General features: G+C 37.6%; 1 protein-coding gene across 1 annotated transcript in view; it reads left to right on the plus strand.

Annotated features, from left to right (window-relative positions):
- LOC117976680 (coiled-coil domain-containing protein 144A-like) overlaps nt 1-15,400 on the plus strand; it is a 665,749-nt gene that overhangs the window by 607,362 nt on the left and 42,987 nt on the right. Inside the window, exons 4-6 of the mRNA XM_063598722.1 lie at nt 4,950-4,983; nt 5,269-5,410; nt 12,231-12,444. The gene's annotated coding sequence lies outside the window, so the exon portion shown is untranslated. The remainder of the gene's footprint in view (nt 1-4,949; nt 4,984-5,268; nt 5,411-12,230; nt 12,445-15,400) is intronic.

The following is a 15,400-nucleotide window of genomic DNA, read 5'->3' on the forward strand; positions in this document are numbered from 1 at the left end:
AACCTGAGAATCATCTGAGATTTCTCCCTATCCCCTATCTTTTTACATTCAACAATCACTAAATTATATTAACTGTACCTCTTTTCTGCATCTGCTTTATATTTCTACTGTGACACATTTATTTTATGTTTATATTTCCTAGTTAAACATGGGCTCTTAAGTATTGGCTTTTATAGGGAAAAAACAACTATTAATGTTATTTCTTAAATGAAAAAAAAAGTTTAAGTAAAATAAATGAAAAAGGCATCATGCCAAGAAAAAGACCAACATTTTTAAATGAATAACTGCGCTCCTTAACCTTACTGATTTCACCATGGATGGGTGAAAACCTTACAACAGACTGACACTAGTCTAAGGACAGCACAAGGAAACTATAGCTCTGATAAATGCAAATGTTTCTTTTGTTTCCCTGTCTCTTTATGTGGTTATCTTCCAGCTGCTCTCCATATGAGGGGTCAGCAAACTACAGGCCATGGAGCAAATCCAGTCTGCCTTATAGTTTTGTAAATAAAGTTTTACCGGAGCTCAGTCATGTATATTTGCTTGCCTTTTTATGACTGTTTTCATACTTCAATGGTAGGGTTGAGTAGGAATGACAGACCACATGAAAAAGCCCTGTACAGAAAATGCTTGCCAATCCCTGCTTTATACCATAACCAGATTGCCCTAATACTCAAATCTAATCATGTGACTCCCCACTCCAATGAGTCCCTACAGTAAACATTGCTGTCTCCCTACCCAATAGCGATTCCCTGTTCTGTCTTGCTGGAGAAACACGCATCTATTTGGATATTTATCATGCCATTAGCCCTCCCCACTCCAAAAGAAGAAATGATTATTCTAAGCTCATCATAGTAATTACATTTGCTTCCCCAGTGCCTGGTTTAGGAATGAGCATGTGGTAGGACCCAGCCAATAAAATGTTACAGGAAGTCAACTGCACCCTTCTGAGTCTTCTCCCTAACTAAAAGAAACATGTAAAGAAAAGCCACCCTTTCAGCCTTCAGATGTTGTCGGTGAAAACATGATGTTTGGAGCTGTTGCTAATTAGTCAGCCATGAAAATAGACATGAACAAAACACCGTGTTATCACTGAACCATCAAAACAACTCTGGTCCCTACTGTTTTAGCCACTGTTAGTTAGGTCATCTAGTATTTACAGCCCAAAGCATTCCACCTGGTAAATTTCCCATGGCCTACAGGAAAAGTTCTACTCATTTCTTTCTTTTTTCTTTTTCTTTTTTTGTTTTTGAGACAGAGTCTTGCTCTGTCACCCAGGCTGGAGTGCAGTGGTGCGATCTTGGCTCACTGCAGCCTCTGCCTCCAAGGTTCAAGTGATTCTCCTGCCTCAGCCTCCTGAGTAGCTGGGACCATAGGCACGCTCCACCATGTCCAGCTAATTTTTCATGTGTATTTTTAATAGAGACAGGTTTCACCATGTTGGCCAGGATGGTCTCAATCTCCTGATCTTGTGATCTGACCTCCTTGGCCTCCCAAAATGCTGGGATTATAGGCATAAGCCACCATGCCCGGCCCGAGATCTACTCATTTCTATAGTATTAAAAAGTCTGGGCAGCAAGAGTCTCGCTCTGTCGCCCAGGCTGGAGTGCAGTGGCTTGATCTCGGCTCACTGCAAGCTCTGCCTCCCGGGTTCCCGCCATTCTCCTGCTTCAGCCTACCGAGTAGCTGGGACTACAGGCACCCGCCACCGCACCCGGCTAATTTTTTGTATTTTTAGTAGAGACGGGGTTTCACCGTGGTCTCGATCTCCTGACCTCATGATCCGCCCACCTCGGCCTCCCAAAGTGCTGGGATTACAGGCGTGAGCCACCGCGCCCGGCCAGCTGTTTTTTTTTTTTTTCTTTTCTTTTTTCTTTGTGACAGAGTCTCACTCTGTCACCAGGCTGGAGTGCAGTGGCAATCTCAGCTCACTGCAACCTCCAGCTCCTAGGTTCAAGCGAGTCTTCTGCCTCAGCCTCCCGAATAGCTGGGACTACAGGTGCGCCACCATGCCCAGCTAATTTTTGTATTTTTAGTAGAGATGGGTTTCACCATGTTGGCCAGGATGGTCTTGATCTATTGACCTCATGATCCGCCCGCCTCAGCCTCCCAAAGTGCTGGGATTACAGGTGTGAGCCACCGCACCCAGCCGACTCCAGCTTTTTAGTGTGGCATTCATCTTCCATTCTTACTTTCTTTGTGTTTTACACTTTTCCTTTCAAGTTCCTAGGAAACACCTAGACTCCATGGGACTAATCTTTGTGCTGTCATTCCATTCTCCAAGTGGAGTAGTTTTCTCTATTTTTTCCCTGGTGAGCTCCTCTTATATTTTGCCTCTTCTGTAACGCCTTCCTTGTGCTAAAATATAACTTTCCATATATCAACTCTGAAACTACACATTGTATCATAATTGCATATTACCTGGTTTTTGAGGCAGGAAATATATATTTCTTTATATGTTGATAATTCATAACTGTGTTTTTTGAATTAATGAATTGAGATGGGGAAGAGTTGGAATTTTACAAAATTTTTTTATTTGTTATCAGTAGAATTATTATAAAACATTGGCTTTTTGTAGATTTTTTAAAGTTGTGGTTCTGCGTTACATATGAAGGAAGTAAAGAAAAATGAAAATAAAAAATGTACCTCAAAATAATCTCTGATTACACCAGTGTTTGAGAAGGCTAATTTAGTAACTTGTGGTCTGCTACAAGGAGATGATGACAGCAGTTTAAGTGAAATAGATGAGGTTGAAAGAAGTTAAAATGTATAAGTTCTTTATTTCTCTGAGAAGGAATATTCCCAGTGGTTACTTTTTCTGGAAATAGAAAATAGTGTAGTCTGCCAAAGCTAGAGAATACTCAACTATATCAATGCTGAAAGACTGATTATGATGAGGGCTGGTAACTTTGACAAGGAGCAGTTTCAATAAATAATTGCTGTGGAATCCTGACTGTAGTGGATAAGCATAGGTACCCCTTGAGGGAACCGTTATTGGGAAAGGCAACAGAGAAATGAGTGATAACTGAAGAAGAATGTGGGATTCAAGGGAATTTTCTTTCTTTTTTATTTCAAAATAGAAGCTTTTAGAGTGTGTTTGTATGCTGCTGGGAATGATAGGGACAAGGATAACATGTTTATGAGATTTAATTTTGTATGTCTAAGTGTTTGAAAGCTCGATTCATTATCTTTTGTAGGTTTTTAGCAAACTAATTGTCCTTAAAGTGTTTATTCACGTAGAGTTTTATGGTAAGAGTTTGTTCCTTCAGCATTGGTTCAGAAATGTAACATATTAGCATAACTGAACCTGTGAACGGTGACCTAAAATTTAAACTATCATATGCAGATTGTTTTTAATTGTGAAATAATAAACATGCAAACACTTAGGCCATACTGAATAGAATTTAAACATCCCTGATGAATAGGTATGATCTGCTGAGGTACTCTAAAATGTCAGGAGTATCAACTTTATAGTTGTTTAGATTCTGGGGAGAAGGGGAGGGTTTTGTTTAAGTACTTTAGAAAAGCTAACTGTTGACAATCTATCAGATTATTACTTCTGGATTATAAAGTGTTTTTTTTTTTTTTTTTTTTTTTTTTGAGACAGAGTCTTGCTCTTTCACCCAGGGTAGAGTGCAGTGGCACAATCTTAGCTCACTGCAACCTCCACTTCCCAGGTTCAAGCGATTCTCCTGTCTCAGCCTCCTGAGTAGCTGGGATTACAGGCGCCCGCCACCGTGCCCAGCTAATTTTTGTATTTTTAGTAGAGACGGGGTTTCATCATCTTGGGAAAGCTGGTCTTGAACTCCTGACCTCGTGATCCATCCACCTCGGCCTCCCAAAGTGCTGAGATTACAGGCGTGAGCCACTGCACCTGGCCTATAAAGTTTTTTAAAAAAATATTTAATCAAGTTGACCTACAATGGATTATAAAGTTCTGAAGTATCAAAACCATGTTTCCCTGGACCAACATTGCCATCAGCATGTATTGTGTGCTCAATGAGTATTTATTTGTTGAACGCGTGAATGAATGGGTGAATACATGAGTGAATACCTGTTGATGGATTTCATTAAAAATACTTTTTAGTTTTTTGAAAGTAGGTTTCTAAACTTGCCTCTGTATAAAGTTTTTTTATTAGAAAAAAATTGCAAGATTCTGACATTATTTATAGTTGTAGTCAGAAATGGAATGACAATGTGGGTTCATCTGCTATCATCTCTCTTTAAAACACTTGAAAATAAATGTTACCTTCACAGCATATCATGAAGCACATGTTTTTGAGGCAGAATTCTTGGGTTTGAGTTCTGGGTCTGCTACTGACCAGCTGTATGGGCTGAGGACAGTCACTTGGCCCTTCTGTGCCTATTTTCTTTCTTTATAAAATTCTTAATATGTTACTGACCTCACAGAATTGTTATGAGGATTATATGAGTTTGACACATGGACAGTGCTCAGAATGATGCACAGTACCTGCATAGTAAGTCCAGAAAAAGCTTACTAATATCATCATTAAAAAAGGGTTTCCCTTATATAAGAATGTGAGTAATATTTTCCAAATAGGTTTTAGTGCCCATAAAAGCTTGTTTTTATTGAAAAGGACAACAATGAGAAGACCCTGGTATATTTATTTTTATCATGCAATGCAGGTAACATGTTTTTTCTTTTGGTTTTACTATGAGAAATCTTGACCTAAATTTAATTCTTTGTAATTAAATTAGTAGTAGTAAATTTCTTTATCCCTTAATGTTGCTGTTTCTGTTTATAGTTTAATGTCCATTGTAGAAAATTACTGCATTTTACATTACCTGTAAAAAAATTACCTATACACTTGATAAATAGAAGTAACACAAATGCAGACATTTTATATGATAAAACAGTAGTGTTAGATATTCTTTGTATTTTACATCTTTGCTATTTTTCTAAAAGGAATTGTTTTTTTTTTTTTCAGGCCTGCAGATAAAACATCTAATGAAAAGAACGAGGTATTGTAAAAAAGGAAATGATCTAAAATATTGTTTTTAAAAAACAAGTTCTAAAAGGTAAAAATGAAAAAAACAAGATGTTTTGTTGTAAGGCTGTTTGCTTAGAAAAAGTGATGAAGAAACAGTAACCGTTGATAATGGTACCTTTTAAGAACAATCTGTTGCTTTAAGAAGTACCTGTATTTTTGCTCATACAAAAAAAATGGAGAAATACCGCTTCTGTACCTTTAGTATATGCTATAAATCTTTTGAGGACATTTTGAAACAGTATTATTTATCTTATAGGTCAAAAACCAAATATATCCTGAGGCTGACTTTGCTGACTCAATGGAGCCATCTGAAATAGCCTCAGAGGATTGTGAATTGTCTCACTCTGTTTATGAGAATTTTATGTTGCTGATTGAACAACTTAGAATGGAGTATAAAGGTAGGACCACTGCATAAATGCAAGGCCTTTTGATGTATCCTGCAGTAATGTGTGTATACATTGCTGAGAACTGACGTGTGATAGTGAAGCTCATCTCAGAAATACGCTCAGTGTTAAAATAGAGAACTAACTTATACTCTTCACCAAAGAGCTATGATAACTCCACTGTACTTTTCTCAGTGTGAGTGGCATTCCCAGTCTTTTTTGTTGACTCTTTCTCTCCTATTCCTTCCCCCAGTGTCAGGTTACCATTTTTTTCTCCACCTGGAATGCTGCGAGAATCTTAGGAATCTTAAAACTGTTTTCCCAAATACCCCACCTCCTAAAACCATGGTCTACTCTGCAATCATAATGATAAATTTTTAAAAATTTGGATCTGATCATGTTACTCCTTTGCTTATAACTCAGCTACTACTTCTTATTGCTATAAGGTTAGAGATCTGAATCCTCTAGCTTTATCCTGCATCATTTTTACTCTTCTCTTTCTCTGTGTCCCACTCTGTGTCTTATATGTTTGTTCCAGCACTGATAGCTTCAGTGAGGTATAACTGATATGTAATAGACTGCACGTATATAAAATATACAATCGTGTGCACATTTGAAACCACCATAATCAGGAGAGTTAACATGTTCATCATCCATAAAAGTCTCTTCTTGTCCCTTTGTCTTTCTTTATTAAGAAACTGCTAAATTGTTTTCCAAAGTATTTGTATTGATTTTGCATTCCAACCAGAGGTATACGACATTTCTTGTTGTTCTGTATCATCACAAGCTCTTATTATTGCTGTTTTTAAATTTTGAAATTGTAGCCATTCTGATGGGTGTGTATTATGCATATCATTATGGTTTTAATGTGCATTACCCTAAGGACTAATAATGTTGAGCATCTTGTATATGCTTATTTGCCACCTGTGAACTGTCTTTTCCAATCTGGGTAGCTTATGAACATTTAAAATTGAGATTCGATTCAATCAGCTTTTTTACATACACCAAAGATAGTCAAACCTTTTCATTTTCAAACTGTTATCTTACTAAACATAGTAAATATTTTAAACTTGTGACAAAATGGTCTCTGTCACAGCCAATCAACTCTGCCATTGTAGTATGAGACCAGCCATAGACAATACATGTGTTAAAAATCACAGCTGCCTTCCATTAAAACTTTATTTGCAAAAATAAGAAGCTGCCCCGCAGGTTGGATTTTACCCATCCCTATTATGTGATCATGATTGTGAATAAAGACAGTTTTACTTCTTCTTTTCAAGTCAGGTAGCTTTTATTTCCTTTTCTTTCCTAACTGCACTGGCTTCAGTGCAATGCTGACTAAAATAGTGAAAGGAGACATTCCTGTATTGTTCCCGATCTTACAGGGAAAGCATTCAGTTTTTCATCATGACACATGTTAGTTGTAGGTTTATCAGAGATGCTCTTTATCATGCTGATGGCGTTCCCTTGTATTCTTTGGTTACTGAGAGGGATTTTTTTTTTTAAATCAGGAATGAATGTTGTATTTTATCAAATGCCTCTATCTACTGAGATGATCATATGGTTCTTCTCTTTTAGTTTTTTAATGTGGTGAATACTTATATTTTAATGTCAAACAAGCCGTGTATTTAGGGATAAACCCCACTTGTTTATGATGTATTATCCTTCTAATGTATCATTGGATTTGATTTGCCGAAGCTTTATTTAGAGCGTTTTAAAAGACTATTTTTTAGAGTAGTTTTAGCTTCACAGCAAAATTGAAAGTAAGGCACAGATATTATCCCTGTACTCCCTGCCCCCACACGTGCATAGCCTCCACAATTATCAATATCCTCACCAGAGTGCTACACTTGATCTCATTGATGTTCCTGAATTGATAATCATAATCACCGAAAGTCCATAGTTTATATTAGGGTTCAGTCTCGGTGTCTTATATTCTGTGAATTTGGACAAAAGTATAAGGACATGTATTTATCACTGTAGTATTATCCAAAGTAATTTCAGAGCTTTAAAACTCCTTTGTGCTTCATCTGTTCATCTTTTCCCACCTTCCCTCCCCAACTCTTGGCAACCACTGACTTTTTTTACTGTGTCTATAGTTTTGCCTTTTCCAAAATGTCATTTAGTTGGTATCAGACAGCGTGTAGCCTTTAGACTGGCATCTTTCACTTGGTAATATGCCTTTGTGGTTCCTTCATGTCTTCTCATGGCATGATAGCTCATTATCGCATGGCTGTACCAGAAGTCGTTCACTCACCTAAAGGAGGATATCTTGGTTTCTTGAGAAACTGGTTACATTTTTACGTCCATGTTCATGAGGGAGTTTTCTCTTTTTGTAATATCATTGTCAGATTTTGGTTCAGGGTAATGCTAGAGTGACAGAATGAGTTGTATTTCTCCTCTATTTTTTTTTGAGGGCAGGGGGAGAGGTCATGTAGAATTGTTATATTGCTTCTTAAATATTTGGTAGAATTCACCAGCATAGCTATCTGGGCCTGGAGTTTTCTTTCTAGGAAGGCTTTACTTATGCTTTCTTTTAGAGATATCGGACAGTTCATGTTATTCCTTCTGAAATTGGACCTTGGTAATTTTTGTTTTTCAAGGAAAGTGTCCATTTTATCAAAGTTGTCATGTTTAGTCACATAAAGCTTACCTTATTATATTTCTATTCTTTTAGTATCTGTAGAATCTATAAAAATGTCATATTACTATGTTTCTGAAATTAGTAATTTGCATCTTCTTTTTTATGATCAACCTGGCTAGAGTTTTATCACTTTTATTGACCTCCTCAAAGTGTGTGGTTTTATTGTTTTTTTTCCTGTTGTTTTTCCATTTTATTGGTTTCATCTTTGATGTTTTGGTCTGTTCGGCCTGCTATAACAAAATACCATAGACTGGGTAGCTTATAAACAACAGAAATAGATTTCTCACAAAAGTCCAAGATCTAGGTGCTGGCAGATTTCGTGTCTGGTGAGGGACTAATTCCTGGTTCATAGATCTCTTTTTTCCCCCTGTGTCCTCACATGGCAGAACAGGTGAATGAGCCCTCTAGGGTCTATATATATAAGGGCACTAATCCCACTAATGAGGGCTTGGCTCCCGTGAGCTCATTACCTCCACAAAGCCCCACCTTCTGATAACATCACCTCTGTGATTAAGTTTCAGCATATGAGTTCTGGGAGGATGCAAATGTCAGACCATACCAGATGCTTATTGTATCATTTCCTCTGCTTGCTTTGAGTTTAATTTGTTCTTCTTCTTTTTCAGTTTCTTCTCTTTTTTTAGTTTCTTAAGATAAAAGTCAAGACCATTGACTTGAGAGTCTTCTAATATAGACATTAAGTGCTAAAAAATTTTAAGTACTGTTGTAGCTGTGTTCCACAAATCCTGATATGTAGTATTTTCATTTTCATTCAGTTCAAAATACTCTCGAATTTCTCTTTGCATCGTGTCTTTGACCTAGGGTTATTTAGATGTGTATTAGTTTGTTTTAAAATATTTGAATATTTTGATGAGATATTTTGTTACTAATTTGTGACTTGATTGCCATGTGGTCAGGGAACATACTTTGTATGACTTAAATCTTTCTGACTTAATTCTTCATTAAGATTGATTGCAGGCCGGGTGCAGTGGCTCACGCCTGTAATCCCAGCACTTTGGGAGGCTGAGGCGGATGGATCACGAGGTCAGGAGATTGAGACCATCCTGACCAATACGGTGAAACTCTGTCTCTACTAAAAATACAAAAAATTAGCCGGGCGTGGTGGCAGGCTGAGGCAGGAGAACAGCGTGAACCCAGGAGGCAGAGCTTGCAGTGAGTGGAGATCCCGCCACTGCACTCCAGCCTGGGCGACAGCGCGAGACTCCATCTCAAAAAAAAAAAAAAAAAAAAGACTGATTGCAGAACCTAGAATGTGGTCTGTTTGGTAAGTGCTCACTGGGTGCTTGAGAAGCATGGTGTTGTTCAAGTGTGCTCCATTCTTGCTGATTTGCTGCTCCCTTGTTTTATCACTTATTGAGTAAGTGATATTCAAATCTCAGGTGTACTTGTGAATTTGTCTATTTCGTCTATTGATTTTTGCCTCATATATTTTGAAGCTGTTATTAGGTGCACAAACATTTGAGATTACACGTTCTTGATTAACTGAATTTTTTTTTTTTTTTTTTTTTTTTTTTGGTATTTTTAGTTCAGACAGGGTTTCACCATGTTAGCCAGGATGGTCTCGATCTCCTGACCTCGTGATCCACCTGCCTCGGCCTCCCAAAGTGCTAGGATTACAGGCATGAGCCACCGCACCCAGCCGATTAACTGAACTTTTAAAAGTCATTAGGAAATGACTGTTTATAGCTGGTATTTTTTTTTTTTTTGGTGTGAAATCTACTTTGGTATTAACATAGCCATTTCTTCTCAGGCTTCTTTTGTCAACTCTTAGCCTGGTATATCTTTTTCCATTCTTTTGAACAATTTATGTTTTTACATTTAAAGTGCTTTTTTAAATAGGAAGCATGGAGTAGGTTCTTGCCTTTTTATCCAGTCTGACAATCTGCCTTTTAATTGAGATTTTTGGGCCAGTTCCATTTATAATGTGCTTATTGATACAGTGAAATTTGTCTGTCATCAAGCTGTTTGATTTCCATTGGTCCCCCCAGTTCTTTGTTCTCTTCTTTTTCTGCTTTCTTATCAATTAGTCCAGGAATTTTTATGATTTATTTTTGTCTCCCTTTTATGGCTTATTAGCGATAACTATTTTTTTCTATCTTAGCAGTTGCACTACAATTTATAGTATATGATTTGAACGTCACAGTCCATCTTCAAAAAATATTATGGCATATCATATATGGCATAAGAAAGTTATGAATGAAAACCCAAACATTGTATGTTCTCACTTGTAAGTGGGAGCTATGCTATGAGGATGCAGGGGCATCAAAATGATACAATGGAGGTTGGGGACTTGTGGGGAAAGAGTGGGAGGGGGTGAGGGATAAAAGACTACGGATTGGATACAGTGTATGCTGCTTGGGTGATGGGTGCACCAAAATCTCAGAAACCACCACTAAAGAACTTATTCATGTAACCAAGGACCACCTGTTAACCCAAAAGCTATTGAAATTTTTTAAAAAAGAAAATTGAATAGTATAGTTTCATTTCCTCTCTCCCAGCCAGATACTTCTGGATTTGTAGGATTATAGTTTTCTTTACGTTTAGAAAGTTTTGGCCATTCTTTTTTTATTTTTCTGTCTCTCTTTTTCCCTCTTTGGGGACTTATTCCTGCTTGAAGTTTTCTCATAGTTCACTGATGTCTCAAATTTATGAATCTTCTCTTTGGTGATGTCTAATTTGTGTTCACTTCCATCCATTTTAGCTTTCATTCCTGACATTGTAATTTGAATCTCTACAAGTGCAGTTTGCTTTAAAGAAAAATCTTCCGGCCGGGCGCGGTGGCTCAAGCCTGTAATCCCAGCACTTTGAGAGGCCGAGGTGGGCGGATTACGAGGTCAGGAGATCGAGACCATCCTGGCTAACACGGTGAAACACCATATCTACTAAAAATATTAAAAAAATTAGCCGGTCTCGGTGGCAGGCGCCTGTAGTCCCAGCTATTCGGGAGCCTGAGGCAGGAGAATGGCGTGAACCCGGGGGGCGGAGCTTGCAGTGAGCCGAGATCAAGCCACTGCACTCCAGCCTGGGCGACACAGCGAGACTCCGTCTCAAAAAAGAAAAAAAATATCTTCCATGCCTCTGCCTGTCTGCTTGAGCTTAATTTTAATATAAAGTTGAGTTCCATATGAACAGCTTGATCTTTCTGATCTTGCTTTTATGATTTGGTCTAATTTCCTGCTCCTGGGGCAAGATCTTTGTGATGACTCTATTCATTGCCATGCGAAATCTGAGTTTTCCCAGCATCACTCATGGGAATGGACACTCTTTTTGGCACATCGTGAACACCAGACATGTTTCTTTCCCGTGTTTTTTAGATGTTTTTTCCCCTTGATCTGGGGCGGTTTTCTGGCACACATGTGCTGTTTGTTACTCTGCTAGATACCCAGGAGGTATTTTTGCAAATCTTCAGTGTTCTTTCCCTGTACTCTGTCTCCTTTCCGGTGTTCTGTTTCGTGATCTCTGTCTGCCTTGGCTTTACCAGACTCTCAGCTTCATCATCTCATCTCAGGGAATCTGGTGGACTCTATGTCAGTTTTTTCTCTCTGTGCGGTAGCCTGGAAACTCCGTGAAGGCAGGGAGCTGGAGTGTTGGATGAATTTCCTTTGTTTCCTGTCTTACGGGGATCATTGTCTTCATTACCTGAAGTCCACTGCCTGGTAAATCATTGTATAATATATTTTGTCTGTTTTCTTTTTGGTTGTTTCAGGCAAGAAGGTAAATCAGTACTTGCTGTCCATTGTGGCCAGAAGCAGATTCCAGCAGAGCTTCAGCACCTGCTGTCGACTGGCAAGAATGCTTTTCTACCCCTTTGCTTAACTGCTTCCTTCTCACTCTTCATTTCTCAGTGTAGCCATCTCTTCCTCAGAGAAATCTTCCCTGGGCCCATTATAGATCAAATTCTTCTGTGTGATCATAGAACTCTGTTTTCTTACACCATATATCTGAATTTATAATTGTCATTTTTGTTGTGTTTGTTCCTCACTTCACTTAAGGCTAAATGAGAGTAGAGGTCTTATCTGTTTTATCTGCAGAGCTTAGTAGAATGTCTCCCACTTTGTAGGCACTCAGCGCATATTTGTTCAATGTATGAAGGAGACAATGTTAAAAATGCACAGTTTTTTAACACCTAAAAGTACTCATATATTTTATTTCTACCTTTTCTCCCTGACACAGATTCTGCTAGCCTATCAAGAATCCAAGACACATTTTGTTTGTGTGAACACTTACTGAAACTTAAGAATAATCACTGTGACCAACTTACAGTAAAACTTCAACTAATGGAAAGTATGGTCAGTGTACTACAAAATGAGCTATCTGAAACAAAAAAGACAAAATTACAGTTAGAACTTCAAAAAATTAAATGGGAGAAAGAGCTGTGCGATTTGAGGTATGATGTTCTAGTTCTAAAGAAATATTTATACTAAAGACAATATATCAGAATTTTTGTAACTGCTGACTTACCTTCTGCAGATTAATGGGGGAGAAACCTTTTTGGTCTTGTGGAATATGAAATTCTTGGAAATAATAAAACAAATTATTAACTGTGAACTCTTCTAATAAATAAATATATATTCTTTGCAATCTAAATGGCCATATAGAAGTCCACCATATAAAATCTTGTTATTCATTTAACAAATTGTAATTTGGGTTTTAAAATTATCTTGTATTTATAATTAATGATGTAAGGAACATCTTTTATCATTACTATTATTTGTAGACACAGGGTCTCTGTGCCTGGGACTGGAGTTCACTGGTGTGATCATACCTCCCTGCAGCCTTGAACTCCATCCTCCTGCCTCAGCGTCCTAAGTAGTTGGGACTCCAGGTGCACATTGTCATGCTTGGCTAACTTTTTAAAGTGTTTTGTAGAGACGGGGTATCACTGTGTTGCTCAGGATGATCTCCAATTCCCAACCTCAAGCATTCCTTCTGTAAAATTGGCCTCCCAAATCATTAGTATGACAGACATGAGCCATCATGCCCAGCCCAGAACATTTTTTATATAAATGTTTTTCTACATTCCTAAACTGTTTGCTTTGAATAAATTCTCCAATATAGAATTATTGGTTGAAATAGAGGAACTTTTAAAAAAGACCTTTGATCAATATTTCTTAATTTTTCACAAGAATGTTTGTGTTAATTTATAGTTCAAGCAGCAGAGCATGAACTGGTCACTTTTCTAAACCCAAAGTAATTTTCAAAAAATTTATACAGTTTTATTCTTTTTGAAAACTTTTTTTTAATTTCATAGCTTTAGGTATACAAGTGGTTTTCGGTAAAATGGATGAATTGTATGGTGGTGAAGTCTGGGATTTTAGTGTGCCTATCACCCGAGTAGTACACATTGTACCTCAGTAGGTAGTTTCTCATCCCTCATCCTCCTCCCACACTCTCCCACTTCTGATTCTCCGATGTCCATTATACTACTCTGTCTGCATTTGTGCACCCATAGCTTAACTCCCTATTATGAGTGAGAATGTGGTTTTATTTGGCTTTCCATTCCTGAGTTAGTTCACTTAGAATAATGGCCTCCAGTCCCTTCCAAGTTGCTGCAAAAGACATTATTTCATTCTTCTTATGGCTGAGTAGTACTCCATGACATATATATACCACATATTATTTATTCCATTCATTGGTTGATGGACACTTAGGTTGATTCTGTATCTTCGCAATTGTGAAATGTGCTGCAATAGACATATGTTTGCAGGTGTTTTTTTTGATATAATGATTTCTTTTCCTTTGGGTAGATACCCAGTAGGGGATTGTTGGATTGAATGGTAGCTCTATTTTAGTTGTTTGAGAAATCTGTCTACTGTTTTTCATAGAGGTTGTACTAATTTACATTTCCACCAGCAGTGTATAAGCATTTCCTTTTCACCACAGCTGCACCAACATCTATTGTTTTTTGACTTTTTAATAACGAGCATTCTGGCTGGAGTAAGGTGATATCTCCTTGTTGTTTTAGTTTGTATTTCCGTGAATATTAGTGCTGTTGAGCATTTTTAAATATGTTTGTTGGCCATTTGTGCATCTTCTTTTGAAAAATGTCTGTTCATGTCATTTGTGTACTTTTTGATGGGATTATTTGCATTTTCTTGCTGATTTGTTTGTCCTTTGTCAGATGCATAGTTTGCAAATATTTTCTCCTATTCTGTAGGTTCTCTTACTCTGATGATTATTTCTTTTGCTGTGCAGAAGGCTTTTCTTTTCTTTTCTTTTTTTTTTTGAGGCAGAGTTTCACTCTTGTTGCCCAGGCTGGAGTATAATGGCGTGATCTCGGCTCATGGCTACCTCTGCCTCCCAGGTTCAAGCTATTCTCCTGCCTCAGCCTCCTGAGTAGCTGTGATTAAAGGCATTGCCACCACGCCTGGCTAATTTTGTATTTTTAGTAAGACAAGGTTTCTCCATGTTGGTCAGGCTAGTCTTGAACTCCCGACCTCAGGTGATTCTCCCACCTTGGCCTCCGTGTCACTGCACTCTTGCCTGGGTGACAGAGCGAGACTCTGTCTCAAAAAAAAAAAAAAATATATATATATATATATATATTTTGGTTTTTGGTTAAATGGATGAATTGTATGGTGGTGAACTCTGGGATTTTAGTGCGCCCATCACCTGAGTAGTACACATTGTACCTCAGTAGGTAGTTTCTCATATATATATATATATATATATACACATATATACATATTATATATACATATTTTATATATATATACATATTTTATATATATACATATTTTGTATATATATATATATATATATTTTTTTGGTAGAGATGAGGTCTCATTATGTTGCCCAGGCTGGTCTCAAACTTCTGGGCTCAAGTCATTCTCCTGCCTTGGCCTCCCAAAGTACCGGGATTACAGATGTGAGCCACATGTTAGGCCTAATCCATCTTGAGTTAATTTTTATATATGGTGAGAGATAGGGATCCAGTTTCATTCTTCTACATGTGGCTATTCAATTTTCCCAACACCATTTATTGAATAGGGTGTTCTTTGCCCAGTTTATGTCTTTGTACGCTTTGTGAAAGGTCAGTTGGTTATACATATTTGGCTTTATTTCTAGGTTCTCTATTCTGTTCCATTGGTCTATGTATGTACTTTTATACAAGTACCATGCTGTTTTGGTTACTTTAGCCTTGTCATATGGTTTTAGATCTGGTAATGTGATGTCTCTGGCTTCGTTCTTTTTGCTTGGGATTGCTTTGGCTATTCAGGCTTGTTTTTGATTCCCTGTGAATTTTAGGGGTACTTTCTCTAATTCTGTGAAGAATGACAGTGGTATGTTAATAGGAATTGCATGGAATCTGTAGATTGCTTTGGTTAATATGATCATTTTCA

Source organism: Pan paniscus, chromosome 19, assembly GCF_029289425.2.
Source record: "Pan paniscus chromosome 19, NHGRI_mPanPan1-v2.0_pri, whole genome shotgun sequence".
NCBI lineage: Eukaryota > Metazoa > Chordata > Mammalia > Primates > Hominidae > Pan > Pan paniscus.